This window comes from Pan troglodytes, chromosome 9 (assembly GCF_028858775.2).
Source record: "Pan troglodytes isolate AG18354 chromosome 9, NHGRI_mPanTro3-v2.0_pri, whole genome shotgun sequence".
Lineage (NCBI taxonomy): Eukaryota > Metazoa > Chordata > Mammalia > Primates > Hominidae > Pan > Pan troglodytes.
In genome coordinates this window covers 108,243,118-108,265,059 of record NC_072407.2, presented here as the reverse complement: position 1 = coordinate 108,265,059, position 21,942 = coordinate 108,243,118, and the positions used below count along the sequence as shown (strand labels likewise).

At 38.9% G+C, this 21,942-nt stretch overlaps 2 long non-coding RNA genes and 1 pseudogene across 7 annotated transcripts in view; all 3 read right to left on the bottom strand.

Moving 5' to 3' along the window:
* Positions 1–3,265, bottom strand: part of LOC100612432 (eukaryotic peptide chain release factor GTP-binding subunit ERF3A-like) — a 46,061-nt pseudogene extending 42,796 nt beyond the window's left edge.
* Positions 1–21,942, bottom strand: part of LOC107967205 (uncharacterized) — a 609,392-nt gene that overhangs the window by 515,481 nt on the left and 71,969 nt on the right. The window lies entirely within an intron of this gene.
* On the bottom strand, positions 4,782–20,312 carry LOC104001311 (uncharacterized). Of its 3 annotated transcripts, none has more exons than XR_010147670.1 (3): positions 14,933–20,312; positions 6,928–7,099; positions 4,782–6,303 (listed from the first exon to the last, which is right to left on the bottom strand). It is a non-coding gene; the product is annotated as an uncharacterized LOC104001311 (long non-coding RNA). The 3 variants fall into 3 exon arrangements; XR_001707530.4 differs by lacking the exon at positions 4,782–6,303 and having other exon boundaries at positions 6,994–7,099; positions 14,933–16,957; positions 18,206–20,312; XR_010147669.1 differs by lacking the exon at positions 4,782–6,303 and having other exon boundaries at positions 6,994–7,099; positions 9,370–20,312.

Below are 21,942 nucleotides of genomic sequence, written 5' to 3'. Positions count from 1 at the left end.
AAGAGAGATTTAACCCATACAAGCAATGCTGCTTTTACATCTGAAAGACAATTAATATAATACACCATATAAATAAAATAAAGGTCAAAACCCACATGATTTTCCCAATAGATTCAGAAAAACTACTTGAAAAAGTTCAACACTCCTTAATAATGAAACATTCAATAAATAGTGAACAGAAGAGAATTTTCTCAACCTGCTTTAAGGCATTTTTTAAAAACACACAGCTAATTTCATATATGGTGACCACTGGGATGCTTGCATCACCACACTCCAGTTCCAGCTGGCTCAGCAGAGAGATTGACCATTTGTCTGGGAGAAAATAAGGAAAGAGAACAAGATTCTTTTTTCTGGGTAGTGCAGATAATTATCTGTGATCTTATCTAAGACCCCCGAGGTGGTATCTCTATGAGACTGCAAAAACTACAGTATTATTGGGATTGCCATCCAAGTCCCTTCAAATACCTGGAAAGTTTTCTCAAGAAGGACAGGCACAAACAAGCCCAGACTGCAAAGACTGCAATATCAAACTCTTCAATGCTCAGAAACCAGTGAACATCTACAAGTATGAAAATAATCCAGAAAAACATGACTTCACCAAACAAACTAAATAAGATACCAGGGACCAATCCTAGAGAAATAAAGATGTATGACCTTTCAGACAGAGAATTCAAAACAGCTGTTTAGAGGAAACTCAAAGAAATTCAAGATAACAGAGAAGGTATTCAGAATTCTAACAGATAAATTTAATGAAGAGGTTGAAATAATTAAAAATAAACAAGTAAAATTCTAGAGTTGAAAAATGTAGTTGACATATTCAAGAATGCATCAGAGTCTCTTAATCAAGGAAAGAAAGAATTAGTGAGTTTAAAAACAGGCTACTTGAAAATACACAGAGGAGACAAAAGAAAAAAGAATAAAAACAATGAAGCGTGCCTACAAGATCTAGAAAATAGCCTGAAAAGGGCAAATTTAAGAGTTATTGGCCTTATGGAGAATGAAGTAAAAGGGTAGGAGAGAAAAGCGTATTCAAAGAAATAATGTCAGAAAATTTCCCAAACTTCCCAGATGAGAACACATGGACATAGGGAGAGGAATATCACACACAGTGGCCTGTTGGGAGTGGAGGGCAAGGGGAGGGAGAGCATTAGGACAAATACCTAATGCAAGCAGGGTTTAAAATCTAGATGATGTGTTGGTAGGTGCAGCAAACCACAATGGCACATGTATACCTATGTGACAAATCTACACATTCTACATCTGTATCCCAGAATTTAAAGTAAAAAAAAGAAAAAAAACCTGCACAGCATAAGAAAAATCAACAAAGTTAAGAGATAATCCACAGAAGGGCTGTATTAGTCCATTTCCACACTGTTGATAAAGACATACCCAAGACTGGATAATTTATAAAGAAAAAGAGGCTTAATGAACTCACAGTTCCATGTGTCTGGGGAGGCTTCACAATCATGGTGGAAGGTGAAAGGCATGTATTACATGATGGCAGACAAGACAGAATAAGAGTCAAGGAAAAGGGGTTTTCCCTCATAAAACCAAAGGATTTCATGAGACTTATTCATTACATTATGGGAAAACTGCTCCAGTGATTCAATTATCTCCCACCAGGTCCCTCCCACAACACATGGGAAATATAAAAGTTACAATTCAAGATGAGATTTGGGTGGGCAGAGCCAAACCATATCATTCCACCCCCGCCCCACTCCCCCCGCCACCAAATCTCATGTCCTCACATTTCAAAACCAATCATGCCTTCTCCAAAGTCTTTTTTTTTTTTTTTTTTTTTTTGGTGAGACAGAGTCTCACACTATTGCCCAGACTGGAGTGCAGTGGTGCAATCTTGGCTCACTGTAACCTCTGCCTCCTGGGCTCAAGTGATTCTCCTGCCTCAAACTCCTGAGTAGCTGGGATTACAGGCATGCATCACCATGCCCAGCTAATCTTTTTGTATTTTTAGTAGAGACGAGGTTTTACCATGTTGGACAGGCTGGTCTCAAACTCCTAATCTCAAATGATCAACCCACCTTGGCCTCCCAAAGTACTGGGATTACAGGCATGAGCCACTGTACCCAGCCCCCCAAAGTTTTAACTCATTTCGGCATTAACTCAAAAGTCCACAGTCCAAAGTCTCATTCAAGACAAGGTAAGTCCCTTCTGCCTGCGAGCGTGTAAAACCAAAAGCAGGTTAGCTACTTCCTAGATACAGTGGGGGGTATAGGCATTGTTTAAATACATCCATTCCAAATAGAAAAAAAATGGCCAAAATGAAGGAGCTAAAGACCCCATGCAAGTCCAAAATCCAGCAGGTCAGTCAAATCTTAAAGCTCCAAAATAATTTCTTTTGACTTCATCTCTCATGTCCAGGTCATACCAAAGCAAGAGGTAGGTTTACATAATTTTGGACAGCTCCACCCCTGTGGCAAGGTACAGCCTCCCTCCTGGCTGCCTGCATGGGCTGGCATTGAGTGTTTGCAACTTCTCCCAGTGCAGAGTGCAAGCTGTCAGTGGGAATACCATTCTGGGATGCGGAGGATGGTAGCCCTCTTCTCACAGCTCCACTAGGCAGTGCCCCAGTGGGGACCCTGTGGAGGGGCTTCAACCCCACATTTCCCTTCCTCACTGCCCTAGCATAAGTTCTCCATGAGGGCCCCACCCCTGGAGCAAACTTCTGCCTGAACACCCAGGCATTCCCATACATCCTCTGAAATCTACGCAAAGGTTCTGAAACCTTGATTCTTGACTTCTGTGCACCTGCAGGCTCAACACCACATGGAAGCTGACAAGGTATGAGACTTGAGCTCTCTGAAGCCACAGCTGGAGCTGTACCTTGGCCCCTTTTAGCCATGGCTGGAGTGGCTGGGACTCAGGGCACCAAGTTCCTAGGCTGCACACAGCAAGGGGCCGTGGGCCTGGCCTAGAAAATACAGTTGACTTGAATTTTTCCTCAGAAAATGGGTTTCCCTTTATCACATCATCAGGTTGCAAATTTTCCAAACTTTTATGCTGTTTTCCTTTTAAAACCCAATGCTTTTAACAGCATGCAAGTCACCTCTTTAATGCTTTGCTGCTTAATAATTTCTTCCACTAGATACCCTAAATCATCTCCCTCAAATTCAAAGTTCCACGAATCTCTAGGACAGGAGCAAAATGCCGCCAGTCTCTTTGCTAAAACATAGCAAGAGTCCCCTTTACTCCAGTTCCCAACAAGTTCCTCATCTCCATTGGAGACCACCTCAAATTTGGATTTCATTGTCCATATCATTATCAGCATTTTGGTCAAAGTAATTCAATGAGTCTCTAGAACATTTCAATCTTTCCCACATTTTCCTGTCTTCTTCTGAGCCCTCCAAACTGCTCCAACCTCTGCCTGTTACCCAGTTCCAAAGTCTCTTCCACATTTTTGGGTATCTTTACAGCAGCACCCCACTCTACTGATACTGATTACTGTATTAGTCTATTTTCACACTGTTGATAAAGATATATCTGAGACTGGGTAATTCATAAAGAATAAGAAGTTTAATGAACTCACAGTTCCACATGGCTGGGGAAGCCTCACAATCATGGTGGAAAGCAAAAGGCACATCTTACATGGCAGCAGACAAGAGAGAATGAGAGCCAAGAGAAAGGGGCTTCCCCCTATAAAACTATCAGGTCTTGTGAGATTTATTCACTACCATGAGAACAGTATGGGAAAAAACACTCCCATGATTCAATTATCTCCCACTGGGTCCCTCCCACAACAGGTGGGAATTGTGGGAGCTACAATTCAAGATGAGATTTGGGTGGGGTCACAGACAAACCATATCAATGGGATAGCATATTTGCAAACTACCCATCTGACAAGGGATTAATAACCAGAATATATAAGGAGCTCAAATAACTCTATAGAAAAAAAAATCTAATAATCCAATTTAAAAATGGGCAAAAGATTTGAATAGACACTTCTCTAAAGAAGACATACACATGGAAAATAGGTGCTGAACGTCACTGATCATCAGAGAAATGCAAATCAAAACCACAATTAATATCATCTCACCCTAGTGAAAATGGCTTTTATCCAAAAATCAGGCAATAACAAATGCTGGGAGGATGTGGAGAAAAGGGAACTCTCATTCACTGTTGGTGGGAATGTAAATTAGCACAACCACTATCAAGAACAGTTTGAAGGTTCCTCAAAAAACTAAAAATTGAGCTGCCATATGATCCAGCAATCCCACTGCTGGGTATATACCCAAAAGAAAGGAAATCAGTATATTGAATCAATATCTGCACCCCCGTGTTTGTTGCAGCACTTTTCACAGTAGACAAGATTTGGAAGCAACCTAAGTGTCCATCAACAGATGAATAGTAAGGAAAATGTGGTACTATTCAGCCATAAAAGAGAATGAGGTCCTATCATTTGCAACAACATGGATGGAAATGGAGGTCATTGTGTTAAGTAAAATAAGCCAGGCACAGAAAGAAAAACACTGCATGTTCCCACTTATTTTTGGGATCTAGAAATCAAAACAATTGAACTCATGGAGACAGAGAGTAAAAGGATGGTTACCAGAGGATGGGAAGGGTAGTGGGGCTCTGGGGAGGGAGGTGAGAATGGTAAATGGGTACAACAAAAAATAGAACTTATGAATAAGACCTATTATTTGAGAGCTTAGTAGGGTAATTATAATCAAACTAATTTAATTATACATTTTAAAATAACTAAAAATTATAATTGCATTATTTGCAATATGAAGGATAAATGTTCCACTTTCCATGGTGTGATTATTATGCATTGCATGCCTATATCAGACTATCTCATGTACCCCATAAATATACATACCTACTATATACCCACAAAAGTTAAAAATTAAAAATTTTAAAAAAGTGAGTCATGGACAAAACACCTTATAAGTCATGTAATATTTTATTCATGTTGTGAATTTTCACAAGCATTATACAATAATTATTTTGCACCAGGCTTTCCATATTACGTGTAGGATTTCTTTCCAGTAGAAGTTTCACGTGACTTTTAAAGTAATTGTTAAAAGTGATAACATTTCTGTACTTTTTTTTTTTTTTTTTCTTGAGATGGAGTCTCACTCTGTCGCCCAGGCTGGAGTGCGGTTATGCAATCTTGGCTCACTGCAAGCTCCACCTCCCGGGTTCACGCCATTTTTCTGTATTTTTTATACTACTAGTACTTTAATCCAGTATGCATTCTTATATTTATAAAATTTTCTTCAGTGTCTATTACCATGTTTCTTTGCATACATATGAGAAATGAAAACATTCCCACATTCCATACATTCATAGAGATTTTCCTCCAGAATAAGTTATGCCATGAAGTGAAAATGGAACAACTAAAGGCCTTATCATGCTTCTTACATTCATAAGGCTTTTCTTCCACATGAGCTCTTCCATGTTTTCAAAAAGAACTGGGAAAACTGAAGGCCAAACCACATTTCTTACATTCATAGGGTTTTTCTCCAATGTGATTCTATTCAATTCTTTTGACCTCAAGAGTCTTTGAATGGAAAAGGACACCAGATCATTTGATCCTCTTTTTACAGTTGAGACTAACAAACCTCAGATAGTAAAGTGGCTAGTCAATGATGGGTAGCACAGATTTTCCTACATCTTCTGCCACTGCGTCACAAGGTAAGTGGCCAGTAGATTGATGACTTCAGAGAAGTCAAAAGAGAGATGTATGACATGAGAAAAACAAAATTTGAACTGGCTATTGGATATAGGGTCACTAATATAGAATTTTTTTTTTTTTTACAGAGAGAATGTTGAAAAGAATATTCAATTTTGTTTGAAAAGCTGTAGAGTACTTTAGGGCACTAGTGAGTTACTCAGTATCATCTGTTTTCATTTTTGACAACACAATTTTTACAGTAAAGATTTCAATGTAATCACCAAATAACAGGATCCATCTATGTGACAGCATCATGTATTTGGTCAATTTTTATCCTGCCAGCATGTGGAGGGGCCACAGACATGTCCCAGGTCATAATGAGGGTTAGTGGCAGATCTCAAATGAACAGTAGTAACAAACATATACAGAAGTGAAACTTTGCCTGAAACAGAACCTGCTAAGATATATGTGAAAAGGACCAAGATAACTATGGTGGGGAGAGGGTGAGAGGATAATCCCCAAGGGGCTAGGACTAATTCATCCCTGTGATCTCTCTTGTGCCTACCCTGGTGCTTAGCCCAAAGTAGACACACAGAAACATCATTTTTTCATTGACTTGAATCTGATCAACTAAAATCAGGAGTTGTTTTCTGATGGCTCTGCTGCAGCTGTGAAGAAATAAAAGCAGGGAATTCCAACAGAAATTATTATGTAGTGCTTACATAGTAATCCCAGAAAACCCATTATGACTTTCAAAGGCATAATAACCCAATAAATTTTCCAGAAGAAACAAGAATAAAAATGAGGATAATGTAGCTAGAACTTATGTAATTGTAAACAAGGCAGTTAACCTTTTGGGAAAACAGTTTTGATTTTGGATTAAGAAGGTCATGATTATGTCTCTCCCACATTGAATATTATAATTCCAAACAACTTTTTCATGTGTTAGTGGACATTTTTAATAACTGACAGAATATTTCCTGGGCTTCTATATTTTAAGTCCTTGGAGAACAGAGTGGTTCTATTTTGAGAAAATACCGCATTGATAACCCTGAACTCTTCTGGACATGGAATTCACAGAATGTTAAATATGAGATAATTTCAACTCTTTTTAGAAAGTTAGACTGTAGCTTTAGCATGAACTCACTATCACTTCTCAGGGTGTCTACGAGAGAAGTATTCGCAACAACAGTTCAACACTATGACCTCATAGCTATCAATTTAGTTTGCATATAGTTGCCCCTGGTGGCTCATATCTGTGTTACAAATAGGAATAATTCACTATTCTTTACCTCTTGAAAAGCTCATATTGAAGTACAGCATTTGGCATGTGAGTAAAAATAACACAATCTGCTAAATGTCATAATAAAACAAATGGTTTTATAAGAAGTGCTCAGGTAGCACCCAGGGAGAAAGGTGTCTCTCTGCTTCAAAGGGCCATCCCACTCGTCAAAGCATGGGCAACTGGAGCCAAAGAAAGGAAGAAAAAGCATAATATTAGTTTACTATATTAGTATAGTTTTAAAAATAACTGTTAGATCTGAAAAGAAAATTGAGAGGTCAATGGAAAGAGGCAGAGCAATATAACAGAAGACCTTAGCATTTAGAGCAAAATCTGAATTGTATCTGAGGTCTTGGCTCTGTTACTTACTGGATATGCAGCTTAGAGTGGCTAACGACTCTCAGGCTCTGTTGCCTACCTACTCTCAAGAAGAGAAATATCTACTTCACTTGACTGCTGAAAAGAATTTGGATGAAATGATTCAGCATATAATCTATCATGGGTCCTAACTCAGTAACTGGTAAGTACATTGGTTCCACTTAAATATAACTTTGGAAGCATCGATGACAATAGAACACAGATCCACTGATGTTTTTTCTATACTGTTGATTATTTTCTTCTAAATCTTCCTGTAATTTTTGCACTGAATATTCCAGTATAGGCCTTTGGGAAAAAATAAAAAGAAGGACAGATCCCATGAAAAACAGGCAGCAGACTCAAAACCAATTCCTTCAGCACATAATCATTTACAACTTCAATTGCAACTTTCAGAAAAGTTAAGCATTGATTGTCTCATAGTGAGATGTGTGCCTAAAGGCCCTAAAAAGAAAAACTAATAACAGAAAATATATGTAATGAGTGTTAGCTTAACCATCAAGCTTAAGGAATGAACAACTGTCAAAAAAAGTTCAATTTAGGGTGATATAACTAAAATGTTATTCTGTGGCACTTTATATGAAAGAAATATGAACCAGAACCAACTTACTACCCAGAATATGACACTATATAAAAACACACACATATAAATCAAGGTTTGCAAATCTCTTGAGATTCACATAAAAGTAAATATCCAAGGAAGATGGTTCTTGATATGACATCAGGATATAGCCCAACAAACTTGAGGAAACTTTGACCCATAAAACTCTAGTTTTATAAAATAAATCTAAAAGCCTAAATGAGCACCCAAAAATTTGCACTATGATTAATAAGTGCTCAGCATTGTTCTTTCTCTGGACTTTAAAATCCTTTATCTAAAACTAATGAAAGTGGTAGAATTCAGAGTTCAGAGTGAAAGTCAAGCCTCAGACCTGGGAGAAGCCTGTATTTCATTTATTTGAAGTAAAGACTTGAGGGCTATAAACCTCATGCACTGTCTCTTCATCTCCCTCCAGAATATATTTTAACATACCATTTGATATAACATACTACATGGCCTTAAATAGCAGCCTTTTTGTAGATTCGGACTAATTGGGCTTTCAACTGAATGTTGCTGTGAAACTGATGGCCTTACTATCAGCAGCGAGCTGGCTATTTTTAATCCAAACACAGAGAAAATGCAATGACAAATATGAAAAAATCTTTAAGCAAATAGACCTTAGAATGTTTAATGTTTATAAGTTTGCAGATTTCTTTGGTTTTGTTTTTACATAACAATATCTAATGTTAACTTTAGAAGCTGACTTGTGGGAAGGGACAGGAAAAGTAGTCCCTAAATGATTAAACAACTTCATTCATGAAGCATGAGGTTTAACCAGCAAGGTTTTGAGTAGATACTTTATTTCTCTTCCTTAGAGTCTTCATTTTTAAATGAGGAGGTGTCCCTAAAAGATATGTAAATTCCATCTGGCTCCAAATTAAATTATCATTCACAGCACGGGGTCCCCAGCCTCATAGGGGCCTGTTAGGAACTGGGTGGTACAGCAGGAGGTGAGAGGCTGGCAAGCAAGCGAAGCTTCATTTGTATTTACAACTGCTCCCATCACTCACATTATTGCCTGAGTTTCACCTCCTGTCAGATCATTGGCAGCATTCGATTCTCATAGAAGTGCAAACCCTATTGTGAACTACACATGCGAGGGATCTAGGTTGCACGTTCCTTATGAGAATCTAAGGCCTGATGATCTGTCACTGTCTCCCATCACCCCCAGATGGCAGATATCAGTGACAGATATCATCAAGCATTACATATTGCAATATAATAATAATAGAAATAAAGAGCACAATAAATGTAATACACTTAAATCATCCCCAAACCATCCCCCATCCCTGTTCGTGGAAAAATTGTCTTCGACAAAACCAGTCCTTGGTACCAAAAAGTACCTTTGTGACCCATGACTTATGGTATTGGGAATCCTAATTATTTCATTTCTCTATCTCTAAAAACCATTTACTTATTCGTTTTTTACAAATATTTTTACATTTATTACAAACTCTATAAATATTTATTAAGTACCTAATATGTTCCAGGCACATAAATACTGGAGATAATGCCACGACCGAAACAGCAAAAATCTCTTCTGCCCTGAAATTAATATTCTACTGGGAATAAAAAATATAAACAAAAGCAAGTCAGAGGATGATAAATTTAAAACAAGGAAGAAGGAATAACTTCAGTAGGGTAAGATATGACAATTTTAAATAGAAAACTTCACTAAAAAGATGACATTTAACCAAAGAGCTGAAGGAAGTAGGAGGCGAGGCATGTGGAAATCTGGGAGAAAAACATGCCAGGGAAAGGCAAGTGCATATGGCCTGAGACAAGAGCAAGCATGTACATCTTCCGGGAACCACTAGGAGCCCAGCGTGAGTGGAGTGGAATGAGCAAGGAGATCAGTAGAAGGTGAGATTATGGCGGTAATAGGAGAGACAGCTGAGGATTTAAGTCCTTGGAGGTCACTGTATGAATGCTGTGTTTAACTCTGAGAGATGGGAAGCCATGAGCAGCAGGTGTAACATGACCTGCCTCCCTTTGGCTGCTTTGCTAAGACAGATCGCAATGGGCATAAGGTGGGCAGAAGAAACAGAGGATGGCTTGGACCAGGATGGTGACAATGTGGGTGGTAAGTGGTCAGATTCTGAATATATCAAGAAAGTATTGCCAACAAGATTTGCTATTGGATTGGATGTGGGTGTAAGAGAGAGAAGTCATAGATTATTTCAAAATGCTTGGCTTCAGGAATTGGAAGTATGCTAGTAGAAAGACCAGAACCAGGCAGTCTGGCTTTGCAGTCCAACTCTGCCACTGTGACACTAGGCAAGTATTTTCCTCCATTCTGCATTGCAAAATAGAAGTAATAATAATGCCAACCTCACATGGTGTTGAGGATTATGTGAGTGAATATAAAAAAATTATTAAAATAGTACTTGCCACATAGCCCCATGTAAATGTTTGCTATCATTATTACCAAGATGTTGGGAAAAATTATAGGGACCAGATTTGGGGAAAGAAGTTCAGGATTTAGTTTGGGGGCATGTGAGGTTTGAGACAAGATTTCTACCTGCAATCCAAGTGGAGCTGTTGGACAGTCAGATTCACATATATATGAATCTACAGGTTAAGTGTTATCAATGTATAGAAGCAACTGAAAACATAATACTGGATGAGATAACAAAGAAAAGAGTTCTAAAAATATTGCCCTGGAGAACATGAAGGGAGGGAGAATATAACAATGTCCTAGAAGCCAAATAAATCAATCATTTCAAGGAGGAGGCAGTGATCAGCTTAACCAAATGTTTCTGAGTGCTCAAATAAGAAAAAGACTGAGAATTTTCTATTGGATTTAGCCATGCAGAGGTCCTCAATCAAGAGCTTTCTCATAGAGGTGTTAAGGGTGAAGACTAGAAGGAAGAATTGGAAGTAATAAAGTCAAGTCTTTTTAAAAGTTTTGCTCTGAAAGGCAGTAAAGAAATACAGTATTACTTGAAAAATGAGATCAAGAAACATTATATTAATGTGGGGAAAATGGCAGCATATTTGTATGCTGATAGGAATGGTGTAACAGAGAGGGAAAAATTAATGATGCAGAAGAGAGAGGAGACAAAGATAAATTATTCTCATCCTGCCCCTTGCAACTAGACAGACAGGAAAGGTGGGCCATGGGAAGCCTCAGTGTGATTTGAGGTACTCAAGGATGGGGATCCCCAAGCTCCCCAGAAGTGCAAAGGTGAGCATGGATGTTCCTGCCACTACAGGAAGAACTATTCATTACTTATGCTTTCTGGGCAATTGCGAAAATATTGTTGACCCAGCCCATTCCTCTCCGGTTTAGAGTAAGAAAGCCATTGGAGAACTGAAGCCTCAGGCAGCTGGTATGTCTTCCTCTGCAGGAATATTGGCCTTTCCTTAGTGGAAACTCAATACACAGTTCCTCCCAAGTGCTAAGAGACTTTACTAGAATTAGATCATCCAACCCTCTGTACCAATGACAGGAGTATCACAATTATTTCTATTTTAGAAATGCAGGAACTAGGGTCTTCTGTAGATAAATAAACTGCTCAGGAGATTTGAACTGAGATCTGACTTCAGAGCCTGAGCACTTCCGCTTCAGTCTACCTGCTTCACCACCTAACCCCTTCCATGCATGTCTTACTCAAGGACACAAAGCAGTTGCAGAAAGAGAACCAAATCTGAAACTCACTTCTCTTCCCTGAAGAAAAATAATTCAATATTTCCTTGAATGGAAAAAGGGAGTGCTGAAATGGATTCACATGTTTATATAACACTGGGACATAATTTTACTCTGTCATTAACTAGTCTTGTGAACACTGATAAAGGTACATTTCATGACACCTTCAAAGTGCTACTTGCCTGCCTTACAATTACTCGCCATTGTCTCAGAAGATTGAAAGTCCAATAGTGAATTAATGTGAAAATCATCACTGAGCCCCAGAACTGCACAGTATTTTCCAAGGAACACTCACAAAGCCTAGGTTTTGCAGTTAGTGTCAAAAGTCTGACATCAGATTGGATATGTGGGAATCTGATAGAGGAAGTCCCATACTCCCAGAGAACCTAGAAGCCAGGGACCCTGAATTCTTCCCTTAAGAGTAGCATCAGATCCTTCTCCTAAAGATCTCTCCTTTTCTTTTTAATAAGAGGAACATAAAACTGGATCAATCAGTTAAGACTTATAGAGTCCCTGCTGTGTGCTGTTCTAGATGAGACAGGTACATATTCTGCCCTTCTTTGTGTAACTTTAATCAAGAGACACAATTTCTCAAATTTCATTTTCTCCTTCTGCAACATGAAAATTGTCAGATTTGATTTAAAAAGGATTCTAATATTTCAAAAGCTGTGTTCCTTTTCTAACTCTCACATTAGCCAGCACAGAGAAGGCACACAGAGATACTCCTAACATGCCAGTTGCCTTAGGTGGGCTGAACCCTAGACACCAAAGAGTAAGTGGCCTCAGGTAAATGTATTTCCTCTCTCAACTACTTTTCCTTGTAATATTGGAATAATAGTAGTCCCCTCAAAGGACTGGTGAAAATTAAATGAATAATGTAAAACACCTGTTTTATCGTAATGTGCTTTGTGCTCTTCAAGTTAAAGGTGGATTAATTTTAAGTTACTTTCAAATCCTTCATTTCTAGTTCTATAGAAACTATCATGTTTTTCTTAGGGCCAAGGGAGGCAGATCTTTCCATTAATATCTAACCTCTTGGGAATTTTCCAGAACGCTTTTATCTGCTCCAAACACAAAGGACCATATATTAAGCATTCTAACTTCATCATCTTTCAAATGGGCTAACAGAGAGTTCAATGAATTGTATACTGTTTATTTAATGACTAATCTGGCAACTGTAATGCAGCATGAAAATGATTTCTGTTAGAAACAAAATGAAAAAAAAAATTTCAAACATTTTTTCAGTTTTTACTGTCTTTTTATAGGGCAAACTTTGGCTGTGAAGAAAATTATGCTCTACATCTATGTTTGCTTATAATTTACCTTGAAGAAAATTGAACTTTGCCACTATATCTGTCCTTATATGGCAGCTTACAGAGATATTTACCTGTTTTATCTCCTTTAATTTTTCAGAAAGGGAAAAAAATTATCCCCATTTTACCATTGTAGAAGTTGAAATTCAGATAAATGAAGTAATATGTACTTCACATGGCTAGCTTACTGTGTAACAGAGATTCAATCCCTTGATGTCATACTTTGTTACTAGTCCTTTTTACTACACCGGGTAACCGATTTCTGAAGACCTTTGATGTTCTCACCACCTTATTCACCATGTTCTTATGGTATGTTTTATCTGACAATATTACACTAAAATTTGATGAATTATTTATTCATCAAATAATTATTTTTCCTCTCTTATCAGGTGTTTTCCTAAGATTAGGACTGTAATAACCATAAACAGACATACTTGCAAAAATAAATGCGAAGTTAGAACTGTCATTAGTGTCATGAAGAAGTATATGATGCTGGTCACATATAATGGGAGGATTTTATCTAGTCTGGGGCATAGAATCAGAAGAGGCTTCCTGAAAAAGAGGTAACTGAGCTAAAATCTGAAAGCTAACTGGCAGCAAACCAGGCACAAGAAGAGTGTTCCAGGCAGATGAAATGGCATACACAAGGACAGTGGAAGGAGAGGGGAAGAGTCACAAAGAACTGAGAAAAGACCAGGGAAGCCAGAGCAGAAACCAACGAGGGAGAAGGGTGGTGTAATGTGAAATGAGACAACACACAACAGGAATTTTTAGAAATAGATTTTATCTTTTAGAGAAGGTTCACAGAAGAGAGGTAAGTTCAGAGATTTCCCATACACCCCCTACCCCGACACATGCATAGCCTCCATTATCAACATCCCTCACCAGAGTGGCACATTTTTTGCAATTCATGAACCTACATTGACACGTTACCACCCAAAGTCCATAGTTTACATTGGGGTTCACTCCTGGTGTTGTAACTATATGGATTTTAAGCACTATAATATGAAAAATGATTTCTCTCTTTCTCTTGTTGATTTAACATATATTGATAGAGTACTCACCATATACCAGGCACTGGAGAGCCAGTAATGACTGATAACAGCCCCTGCACTCACACACTTAGAGTTTTCACCAGAATACATGAAATAGGTCACTGAAATTCAACTCTATGACAATTTCAGGATGCTGGAAGTATATCTAAGAGGGACTTCTAATCTAGACTGGAAGGTTGGGAAAGCATCAGCTGGGACCTAAACATGAATGAATGTTAGCCATAAAAAGTAGGGAAGTGTTTCATAAGCCAAGGTAACAGAGTAGAAGGTCTACAGGTAATGGACTAAACCATAGAGTAAAAGTGGGGCTTAGAGATGAGGATGGAGATTTAGTTAGAAGCCAGCATGGGTCTCATAAATTATGTTAGAGAATGTGGTTTCTCCTAAATCACTGGAACTTTTTAGAAGAGAAGAAATCAGATTAATTTATGTTTTCTCTCTGACTGTAGAATTGAAAATGCTTTGAATTGGACACCACAGAAGGCAGGGATATATATATATATATTTATGAAAGCTATTACTATAGTTAAGACATAAGGTATGGTGACCTGAACTGGAACAGCTACAGTGGGGATAGAGAGAGATAGATGGATTCATGCCACATCCAGAAGGTAGAATAAATAGAATGTGCTCTTTTGCAGAAACTGCCTTTGTTTTAGCACATCGCCTGAAATGCCTGCAGCCCCTTCTAGTGGAAGTGACTCTGCCCATAGCCTCTGCTAAAGAAACAGCTACAATCTGCACATGTGATGCCATTACCCAGCAGGTCCAGGTCACTGGAGGAAGGGAATCTTATTGGATAAAGGCTGAGTATCTGACCCAGAGCTAGGATCTAATCTGTCTTAAATAAATTCATATTGTCTCTCCTGAGGATTAAAGTCAATAAATACAAAGAAAATAAGGCAAATCACAAAATACAATCTAAAATTATGAGAAAGTCAAGCCACATGTAGAGCAATATTAAGTTAGAACCCTAGAATGAAAAGCCTTATATCCCAAGCTTCCGAGCTAACTTAACCCACCTTGGTCTTAGAATCCCGCTTCAGCTACTACTCTTCCTTTGGTTATCTGGCTCTTTCTGATATCCCATGCCTGCATATTGCTGCATCAAATCCCCCACTGTTTGAGAAAATCTGAGTTAGTCTCAAATTCTTGAAGCTAAGTTAGTTTAACAAAAACAGTCCATGATACATCTCTTGAAAAGGCAAACATCAGCCATCCTCCAAAGTACTGAAACAACGCAATTTTTCTTTCAAAAACCATTCCCATAGATAGCTCTGTTTAACTGGTAGTTATCTTCAAGAGCATACAGGAAGATTAGATTTAATGGAAGTGACTGGTTGTCCCATATTTGAGTGAGAAATGAATAAGAAAAGGGGACTTCCATTGTAGTTAGAGGAATTTAGATTGGATTTTTCTTTAAAAGTAATGATATTTTATGCTAGAAAGGCTACGTAATAAATCTTCTCTGGATGAAATAGATAGCAAGTCATTTTAGAAAAGTATTAGACTTTTTAAAACTGAAGTTCAATATATGTGCTACTCTCTCCAAGGCTCCATGAGCCATGATAGTTGCACTTATGGTGAATGAAGATCAGCTCATCAGCTCTGATGGACACAGAGGCCCAGGTAGCCCTTCGGAAAAGGTTACAGCTTGCAGATCTTTAGTTCATGTGGTGGGAGGGAGCTTGAAGAAAAGACACAAGATCAGCATTTAGCGTCAGAATGCCTCCACTGAAGGTTTGGCTCTATGCATTCTAAGTTTCTATTTTAGAATTTTTAACATAGAGATAGAAAGCTTTGCATGGTTACTGTGAGCATCACAAAGAGTTGCCATGTAGAAAGCATCATATATACTGGACATCACTATACACTGTTCATATTTATGATAAGAAGAGTTTTCTTACAGAATAAGGAAAACTACTGGTGAAACTCACATACAATAGCAGTTAAAAACATAAACTTTGGGATCGGATGGGCCTAACTTTGAGAATCCACTTGTTATAACACTAATCCCATAATATTGGACCAGTAAAACTCTACAAGACTCAGAGCATCAGCTATAAAATGGGGTAAAATGGCACCTGACCTCATAAGCCATTTAGTTTTGAGACCATACAGTATTAAGCCTTCTAATTCATGCTTATTATATACTCTAAATACTAATTTTAATAGCAGCAGCAGTAGCGAGTGGGTTTTCAAATATTATTTATAAACATCTCAGATCCTGTAACATTTTGTATTGCCTATCCCAAGAAGTAACTCAGAATGGGCAACCTTGACTATAAATCTAATTTTTATAGCAACTAGCAATATGCTTCATTTATGTGACACAATAGTTTCCTCTTTGCTAGCAAAAGGAAATGTCCTCTTTCCTCTTTCATAGTAAAAGAAAACGTAGCCACTTTTTCCAGCCACTAATATGTAGTTGTCATTTAGGGAGAGTGCAGGACTGGCGGGCTGTCATGAGGAAACACATTCTCTTAACATAGTGTTCAATTTATTGCTTAGAGTCTTCTAATTTAGTTTAGAGATAAGACTGGCAAGAAGAAAATATTCTGTTCTATAATAAATGAACACCTACATCCTTAGAGGTTGTAATTTTGACTCCCACTTGTTTTCATGTATCCAGTCATTCAACAAATATTGCTTGGCACTGGATTAAACACTGGCTGTTTAACAGCTAGCAAGATTCACATGGTCCCTGCCTTCAACAGCTAGCAGTCCACTGAGTGCACAGGTAAAATAACCAACAATTACAATACTGTGTTTTAAAAGCTATGATAGGATAAATATGTTTTATGACTACCTAGGAAGGACATTTGGCTCATCAGACTCATTAGGAAGCAATGCCATATGAAAACACTGGATTTGTCTCTTCTCCTTTATTAGATTATAGACAGGTGCTCTTGACAAAATCTGGCTTACTTTATCTTTGAATTCTCTGTAGTATCTGAATTATCACTTAGCACAAGTACTTGCCTGGGGTATATCCAGCTGATTTTCTGAGGCTCACTCAGTATCTATCCCAATCTTCTTATAGTATCCTACAAGGTTGAAAAACTAAAAATAAGATTTCCCAGACTCCCTTACGTACATGGTTATGATTGTGACTTGGATTAGGCCAGTTAGATACAATCACAATGATTTGTTTTGGAAATGGTTAAATGCAAACAGAAGTAGTACAAAAAGCATCTGATACAGGTGTAGACTATAGCAGACACATGGGTTGGAGCCAACAAATTTGACAATGACTTCCTGGGTCATAGTCAAGGTAGTATGAACCTGAGGCCAGCAGTTTGAATAGCAGCTTCCTGACTCCCTGACTTTTCAATTGTGACAAAGATGACAGCTCTCTTGGTGGGCAAGTTCTGCAGGGTAACTCTTATTCTACAGTCATTTCTAGAGGCCCAGCCTAAGGGTTGCTTTTCCAGCACTTTGAACAATGTTGTAGCCAACTAACTCCCTATATTAAGTCCCTTTCTGCTCAAACTAGCTGGAACTATCTCTGCTATCTGCAACTGAACCTTATTGCAGCCTTTTAAGCAAAAATTAAATTTTTCAGAAACATATACTAAGCTCCATAGTCAATACATAAAGCACAATAAAGTATAATAAGACCACCCATTGAATGTGAAAATAGCAAGAATGAGCACACGATGGCACACTTAATCAACTACATGAAGAATTGTGCTTAAGATGGTCTGTGAATTCATTTGTCAGTAGTTTGGAGCCACTCAAGGCCAATCAATGTGGCTCTGTTGCATGCTTAGAACTGGCATGTAACAAGTAGGCAGTCTAATCTATCCTATTTAAGAATGTGTTCTGGGTCGGGTGCAGTGGCTCACGCCTGTAATCCCAGCACTTTGGGAGGCCAAGGTGGGTGGATCACGAGGTCAGGAGATCGAGGCCATCCTGGCCCACATGGTGAAACCTCGTCTCTACTAAAAATACAAAAGTTAGCCAGGCATGGTGGCATGTGCCTGTAGTCCCAGCTACTCGGGAGGCTGAGGCAGGAGAATCGCTTGAACCAGGGAGGCAGAGGTTGCAGTGAGCCGAGATTGCACCACTGCACTACAGCCTGGGTGACAAAGCAAGACTCTGCCTCAAAAAAAAAAAAAAAGAATGTGTTCTGGTCATCACAGGTCTAGAAAGAAGGAAGTCAATAAGCAGAAACAGGTCAGTGTGTCTTTCACATCTTAGAAATGGAGACCCGATCAACAGACAAGACAATCAGCCTCCCTTGGAAGGTATGATTCTGTTGGTTAAGAGCACTTGGTTGGAAGATTCTCCACCTAATTCTCTTGTGTCTGTTTGTTACCAGGGGGTCCTTGCTCCCAGAGCTCCCAAGATGGTGGTGGGCCGCTTCCAAGATGGCGGCAAGTCTCATGTTCTCTGACCTGGGGTTCTTGGCCTCACGGATTCCAAGGAATGGAATCTTGGGCCATGCGGTGAGTGTTATAGTTCTATTAGAAGCCATGGGTCACAGAAGAGAACCGTGGAACCTGGTGACTAGTGTTCAGTTCCATTAGGACGAACCCAGGCACTTAGCCGTGCAGGAACAATGGCGAGCCTTTAGCCTGATCGGGAGCAGCAATGGGCCCCTCACTGGATTAGGACAGTGGATACCCTGCCGGATCCAGAGGGATAGACGTCAGTGGTGGGTCTGCGACAGCAGCAAACAGCAGTGGTGGGCAGCGAGCAAAAGCTCAGTTCGAGCCATAACAAACACGGACCAGAAGAGAATGCAGTTGCAAGATTTAATAGAGTGAAAACAGAGCTCCCCTACAAAGGGAGGGGACCCAAAGAGGGTAGCCATTGCCGGCTCGGATGCCTGGGTTTATATCGTGATCATTGTCCCTCCCCCTGTGCTCTCAGGTGATTGATGATTGGCTATTTCTTTACCTCCTGTTTTAGCCTAATTAGCATTTTAGTGAGCTCTCTTTACTATCTGACTGGTCAGGTTTGAGCTAAGTTGCAAGCCCCATGTTTAAAGGTGGATGCGGTCACCTTCCCAGCTAGGCTTAGGAAATCTTAGTTGGCCTAGGAAATCCAGCTAGTCTGTCTTTCATGTTTCCAGATTATAGATTTGTAAAATATCTAGCTAGCTGCCCATCACATGGTAAATATTTTACATACCTAAATTCACTTTCTTCTTTCACCCTAGTCTTTCTAAATCCATTGTATATACGAAAAGGCTGAGGCTTATGGAAAGTAAGTAATATATCCCAGGTCCCACAGCCAAGTAGTTGGCAGAGCCAGAATTCGCTGACTCTTTGATGCTACATGCAGAATCTTGAATGGCATTTTATATTATGCTGCTTCCCACAAAAGATTCTCATCCAGGGAGAGAATGCATTGACCAACTAATATTAATATTCAGGTCCTCTTGCAAACCAGAGTTCTCTGTAAAATAATTGTGTCTGGTTGTAAAGTAGTCCCTTGTGAATAGGAATACCATGATTTCTCACACCTCATCCACTTCCTCAGACATGTTGCATCAATTACGTACATTTTAGGGGACCAACAAAGTTAAGAACAGTCTCAGGAACATGCCAAACCTACCAAAATGTCATCCTTGGTGGCCAGCCTGAACAGCAAACAAGCCTCTTAAGTTATTCCTTTTCTTCTAAAGCCACAGACTTTATCTTTCTTTCTCCTCCCTCTGTCTCCAGGAGGCTGTTGTGTTTTATGCGTCAAGCTCTTGGGTATTTACTGTAACTGCGTAACACAAATTTTTGAGCTATTTTGGTCAGAGGCTTGCCCCCATGTTGTTCTCACATGAAAGATTTTCCAAAGGTTTTATAATTCCACAGCTCAGTCTTATCTTGAATGGTCTTTCTTAAATACAGGCTCTGTGGACAGCAGGGAATCTTAGCAGCTGCTTTTGTGATGTAATTTCACGGTCAACAAAAAGGCAACTCTGACCCTCATAAATTTCCATCTCCATCTGTTCAATGGTATCTAAAAATCGAAAGAGACTTATTCATTTAAGCTGTGACTGCCTGTGTTTCCCACAATTCATATACCCCTAGGAAACTAGTATATTAAGCTTCATCAGTCATTAACATCCTACTGAGTCTATCAAGTCTTCTACCTACAGGACATTTTTAATAGGGACAGAAAGGGAAGCCTCAGATCATAAGGCTGTATTTAAAGCACAGAAGGACCATGGAGTATTGTGTCTGTCTCTCTAGAACCCAACTCAGAGGAGAGAAGTATCAAATGCCTGATTCACACTCTCTCCATAGTTTTTTTTGTTTCACTAGATCCTCTGCAATCTGGCTCCCACTGCCACCCTCTGAGTGTGTTCACTGATCTGTAAGCTCCATAAGGGAAGGAATTCCACCCATGCTTTGTCCCAACTGGGACTGCCACAAAACCTATGCTCAATGAGCATTTACTAAAAAAAAAAAAAAAAAAAAAAAAAAAGTGGAAGAATGACCTTCCCGTGGGCACTATTCACTTCTTATGGAAACTCTCTGGAGCATTTGTTTACCATTTCCTCATTCCTGGAACCCCTCCCTTGGTGTTCATGTTTCCCCACCTTCATTGGGTGAAAGTGAACAGATGATGGTGGCACACTGATGAGGAGATTGAACTCTGGAGTAAGACAGACAAGGTTTAAATCCAAGATCTTCTACTTACTACTTGCATGACCCAGGCAGGTACTTAATTGTCCAATTTTGTTACTTCATGAAAAATAAGGGAATCTGACAAGTTTTTGCACAATCAGGTTGCAATAAGGATTATGTAAAAGAATCCCTGTTAACACTACATAGTGCCATATACATAGTCAGCAATCATAAATATTAGCTATCATTTTAATAAGTTAAAACGCTTTGGTTGCTATTTCTCATGCTCATTCACCTGTCACTTAAATCTTTACAGATGAAAAAACTGAATATTCTTCAAGTTTTCATTCTCTTTGCTTCTTTTCTTTTTAACTCTATCTACCACTACTCCCTTTGAATTCTCATCCAGTCTATAGCCTCAGTTACCCATTATATTTTAATGACATGCCCTTTAACACTTAACTCTCATTTCTGAACATAAACTCCTATGTGACAGATATTACTATGAATTCACCCAAATTCACTTTTTTCTACCTTTTGAGTACACTGCTAGACTACATGTTTCCCAACCTTCCTTAGAGTTTTGTATGGCCATGTGAGTAGCTTCTGTCAATGGAATACGGTGGTGATAAAACAAGCCATCCCTAGGATTAGCACATAAAACACCTTCCATGTGATCATTCATACTTTCTCCCCATCTACCAGTTTGTACAGAAGATCTAGGGGAGGAGATGGACCCTTGAGAATGGTGAGGTCATTAAGATTGTAGAGCAGTGTCCCTAAATGACCCTGGGGAAGGCCTCTTGCCAACCAAGAACAACTGCATTGTTCTTTGCATGAACAAGAAATTAACTTTTACTGAATTAAAATGTTGAGATATTGGAGGATTGTTACAGCAGCTAGTGGTTTATTACATGCCCTTTATCTAACAGCCTCATAGACCTTTCACTTAGCTGTTCCCTCTACAAATCAAATTCAGCATGCCTAAAATTGAATTCACAATTGTTGAAATTTTTACTGAAAAAGATATTTTCCTTAACCAAAATTCAGGCAAACTTCTGAACCTTTTTCTAGGCCCATCTGTGTACTTACTTGTAAAATCCAGTGTTAGAAAGAAACCATAATGCTAAGTCAGTGTGGTACTGTGAAATTAAAACCAGCCCAACTTCTCCATAAAACTGACAGTTAACTTGTTTTTTTGAATAAACACAGAAATTGACCCTCACAGTCTTAAATCTTGAAACTTACTATATTAGGCCATTCTTGGAGTACTATAAAGGAATACCTGAGACCGAGTAATTTATAAAGAAAAGAGATTTAATTGCAGCCTCTACAAGCATGATGTTGGCATCTGCTTGGCTTCTGGGGAGGGCTTAGTGAACTTTTACTCATGACACAAGGTGAAGCAGGAGTGGGTCTGCCACATGACAAAAACAGGAGGAAGAGGGAGAGAGACA